Genomic DNA, 4,962 nt, shown 5'->3' on the forward strand with positions numbered 1-4,962 from the left:
TTTTTTTTTTTTTTAGCTAAGTTCAGGGCTCCAGACTCATTCTTCCCACTGGTCACTCTTTTGCAACTAACCTTCTCAGTTGGTCGCACAAGCACATGATTTGGTCACTATTTTTATTTATTTATTTGCGCTACAACATGGGATTAATCAATGCATGCTCTACACTCGAAGCACTGCGCAGTTCAAACGAGAAACTTTTCAGTTTTGTTTGCCGTTTGATGTTTATCATATGCAACAGAAATGGCAGCGCTTATGAATTGAACAACGCGGTGATCGCGCCAGTGCGACCGCGCACAAAATTTAGTTGCACAGGCAGGAAAAATGGTCGCAAAATGAGTCGCAGCCTGGAGCCCTGTAAGTTGGTTAGTTGTTATTCTTGGCTGGATAACTCTAGCAGGTATAGTTAACTAAATATGTACACAGTTTGGATTAAATGAAAGTGCAGTCAAATTTTATCTCCTGTAAAGACCTTCTAACATCAACTTACAGTGAGTGAACAATATATTTTTACAACATTAATGTTTTTGAATGTTATTTAATACAAACACTTGATCATTCATGTTTGTTCATTGTGCATTAAATAATTTTAACAGATGGAACTGATTTTATGTATTAGTAAATTTTGAAATTAACCCTAAGAAGAATAATTGCTGTATCACTATTGTTTATTGATAGGTCATGTTATCTAACAAATTTAATTTTATTGTAAATTGTTTTTAATACTACAGTTTCCATCTATTCGATATAGTCTTGACTTAAAATATATGTAATCTTATCTACATTTATTATAAACGTTGAGGTTTGTTATTTACTGAAAAGTTATATTTTAGCTGTTGTCAATGATCTAATGTTGATCTAAGACTTTACTTGAGTATATTATGTTTTCCTTTTACAGCTGCAGGTTAAGGAAGATCATGAAACGCACGAGCAAACCCTAAAACAGACAACAGTTTACAGTTGTTTTTCAGTGGCAGCAGAAATATGAAACTTTTGGGTGAAACTGGTTTACTTTTTTTCATACTTTTATTACTTGCGGAAAAGCTTGAAACAATTTTAATTAAGTATAAAGAATGGCATTGATTTTTGTACATTTTATTTTTGTGTGACTTTATTAATAAAAATAATGTGTTTTTTAATTAGCATGTTTGTGTGTTTTGCTTTTGTACCGAATACAGAAATTTTGGTACCGTGACACTAATATATATGTATATACATATATATAGGGCTGTACGATTTTTCTGATTTTATCGATTCATTTGAATTTAATGTTTTGCCACGATTTTATTTATTTTTTTAATCTATGAATCGCGATTTTAAATAGAAATTACCAAACGTCAGAACTAGACACTTTGACAATATGCCGGTGAAAACAGTAAAGAGAAAAGAACGATCCAACCGCATGTCGCCGCACGTGATTAACCGCTCACGTGTGGCGCGCTCATATCGCAAGGCGCCATTCACACAGAATGTGCTTTTGTGTTGATAAAGATGCGACGCGTGCAGAGTAATAGGAAAAACATGCAAGAAGATGGGAGTTGAACTTCTCTTAACTTGAGCGCCGCATTTTTAAAATGCCGTTTTAATGTATGAGATGCTACAAGAGACACGAGCGCAACAGTCAAACGCATCCATGTTTACATAGAATAACAGAATAACATAGGTTTCATAGATAATTGGATGAGTTTTTGGGGCAGACCTGACCTGTTGAAAAGAGATGGTCTTCATCCCTCCTGGGGTGGTGCCGCTCTTCTCTCTAGAACCGACCGTCTGCTAGCCGCCTCATGTCACAGAAATCAGTTAATTATCAGCACAGAGACTATTTCACCTAGATATCACACTATAGAGATTGTGCTAGAAAATACTATTAATTTGGTTTGGACGTTTTTTGTAACAATTTAATTCATGTTCAACAAATAAAAAACAGATGCAATACGGATAAACAAATGATAAAGCTTGGCTTATTGAATATCAGGTCCCTTTCTACGAAAGCACTTTTTGTAAATGATATGATCACTGATCATTAATATAAGAAAAACAGAAAATTAAATAATGCACTATATATAGAAGTAGAAATAAAGAGAAATGTAATTGTTTAAATGGATGTACAGATATATTTACAGGTGTGCAGTTTACAAATGTACTATTTTTGGATTCTATGTATAAAGTCAGTCATTTTGAATTTGAATTATAGTGATTTGTTTAACATTCACATCACGTTGACAACTTCATGTGTGGTGCACTTGGAATAGAACTTTTTTTAACTCGAGGGTTAATAAAGAAAAAGATATTTGAACCATGTTGTAGTTACATTTTTAAGTTGACTTGTTAAAAATTGTACAAAATCGAGGTCAAACTTTCTGAAAAAATTGAGATTTAATTTTTTTGCCAAATCACCCAGCCCTATATATATATATATATATATATATATATATATATATGCTGTAACTAGTCACTTTTTTTCTTCATTAGTACATATTTAACGCAGTGTTGCCAACTTCTTTCAACTGAAAGTAGCTAAAGCCTGCTTGAAAAGTCGCTAAATGTCGCTAGTTGACGTCATACACTAATTAGCATATTCATGACGTCATTGCGTCATATATGCCTTTTACATTTGTTTGCCTCTGTGCTCACAAATTGTAATTTAATGCAGCCAAATTCTCAATAAAACTGTTTTCACTGATGTATTTTTCCGTTTCTGTTGTCAGACAACGGGACGAATATGAAATATTGAATGAACGTCTCCGGTTACTATCGTAATCTTGGTTCCCTGAGAGAAGGGAACCTGACAACACGGAGGTCGCCGTGTTTGCTGCTCGACCAGCTAAGCGGCGTTCAGTATCAGATTCTGACGTAATTGTCGCGTGCACCGCATTTTATAGGCCTACTGCCTCTCGAGCTCATTAGTATTTGCATGCTATATGCATACTTCGTGACAATTGGCCAGACAATTGGACTGGCGTGAGCCAATAGGACTTCAGGAAAGGTTGGAAGGGAAGGAATTCCCATAGCGGAGAAACCTCCGCGATATCTCGTGAAAGCTCGAAAGGGAAACACGGCCCAGCTCTCCCTTAGATGTTAATCTGCACAAAAGTCCTGGGACGTCGTCTAATGAAATCAAATACACATAAGAAAAAGACAATGGATTTGCTGAGATTTCGGCTATATTTACACATAATATAGTTAGAAGCGACAGAATATATTTTTTAACTGAAAGCGCTGCTCCTCTCAGCCGCTCGCTGAACAGATCAGACACAGAGAGAGGTGTGTGCGCGATGGGAAAGCAAGACCTTGTGCTCATGCGGCAGTACCAGCGAGTCTCAGAAACTAAATAAGGTTTGTCCAAGAAGTCGCTGGATTTGTCGCTAGGCGCTTTTTTGGAAAGAAGTCACTAAAGGGGTCTGAAAAGTTGCTAAATCTAGCGACAAAGTCACTAAGTTGGCAACTCTGATTTAACGGCCCTGTCGTGTGAATTTTTTAAAGTACAAATATTATATATATTATACAATATAAATATTATATAATATAAAATTTTTCCTACTTTTAATTATTTTACTATTAAATTGCACAGGACTGAAAAAATGTATATTGAAGTAGACTCACTTGAATATTATTAATTAAATTAGTAAATTAGTTAAACTCAACAGTTTCTTAACTCAAAAGCTTAAGTTAAAATTTGAATATTAACTTTGTTGAGATCCTGATTAACAGCAATTTAGGAATTGCTACTGTAAAGACTTTTTTATGGCAATCACAAGCTAAGACATATTTGACAAATGACCTGCTAAACAACGCTAATTTATTTAATTTCAAATTGTTTAAGTTCTTATGAAAATGACCGTCTTCTGTTTCAGACATGAGAAACTTTGGTGGAGGAAGAAAAGAAACCCTTTGATACTTTGGCTTCAATAGCTTCAATGGCCTGCTGACCTCTCCTCTGAAGACCGGACCATAAACAGGTAATGCAAAACAAAATATCAGGTGAAACATGTTGAGAATCAGGATAAGATCAAACCTTTGCAAGTTCTTCAATCTCACTGCCAAAATTAGTTTCTCCCTCGGGAACCTCCTCGTCTTCAGGTGTTTGATCAACATCAAAATCAGGCAACAGCATCTCTGTTGACGGGGCAAAATCAACATAGTCAAAATCAAACGAAACTCTTTATGAGAAAGAGAAATGGCATTAAACCATGAATATGTATATTGATATGTTTTACCATGATAGGAAAACTGGTAATCGTCTTACCTGGGCTTGAACTCCCCAAGGAGGGCTAAAAATAAGACATCAGTTTATAACCTTTCTTTTAACAACAAAAAGAAAAATATGCAATCATTATTTAATTGTGCAATTATCATAAAGTCAAACAAAACCTGTTATGCTGTAACAGTTAGATGAACAGTAACAAAGACAAACATTTCTATGTGGACTAATGAATACAGTATTAGGTGTGATTTTGAGTCGCTGCTGGATGTCCACTATAAATTCTGGGTCCAGATATGAAGTCAGTTGTGAACCACTAGAAAAAATTACTCGTTTACAGTGTACAAATTTTTATCCAGATTGTGGTTTACTTCGACTGTATACAGGTGCATCTCAATAAATTAGAATGTCGTGGAAAAGTTCATTTATTTCAGTAATTCAACTCAAATTGTGAAACTCGTGTATTAAATAAATTCAATGCACACAGACTGAAGCAGTTTAAGTCTTTGGTTCTTTTAATTGTGATGATTTTGGCTCACATTTAACAAAAACCCACCAATTCACTATCTCAACAAATTAGAATACTTCATAAGACCAATAAAAAAAACATTAACTTTTCCACGGCATTCTAATTTATTGAGATGCACCTGTAAATTACTCTATTTGCATGTGTATGGCATGCATTCAGGCAGACCTAAAACTAGGGTGACCATACGTGCCATTTTCCCAGGACGCGTCCTGGCCAGGATTTCTATATTGCCTAA

The 4,962-nt window shown here is 34.9% G+C and overlaps 1 long non-coding RNA gene across 1 annotated transcript in view; it reads right to left on the reverse strand.

Annotated features, from left to right (window-relative positions):
• Window positions 1–4,017: 4,017 nt before the first annotated feature.
• LOC107698195 (uncharacterized) overlaps window positions 4,018–4,962 on the reverse strand; it is a 4,649-nt gene continuing 3,704 nt past the window's right edge. Inside the window, exons 2-3 of the long non-coding RNA XR_001635317.1 lie at window positions 4,244–4,294; window positions 4,018–4,113 (exon numbers count right to left, since the gene is read on the reverse strand). This is a non-coding gene — a long non-coding RNA (uncharacterized LOC107698195). The remainder of the gene's footprint in view (window positions 4,114–4,243; window positions 4,295–4,962) is intronic.

Source organism: Sinocyclocheilus anshuiensis, unplaced genomic scaffold (genome assembly GCF_001515605.1).
Source record: "Sinocyclocheilus anshuiensis isolate Anshui unplaced genomic scaffold, SAMN03320099.WGS_v1.1 scaffold5739, whole genome shotgun sequence".
Taxonomy (NCBI): Eukaryota; Metazoa; Chordata; class Actinopteri; order Cypriniformes; family Cyprinidae; genus Sinocyclocheilus; species Sinocyclocheilus anshuiensis.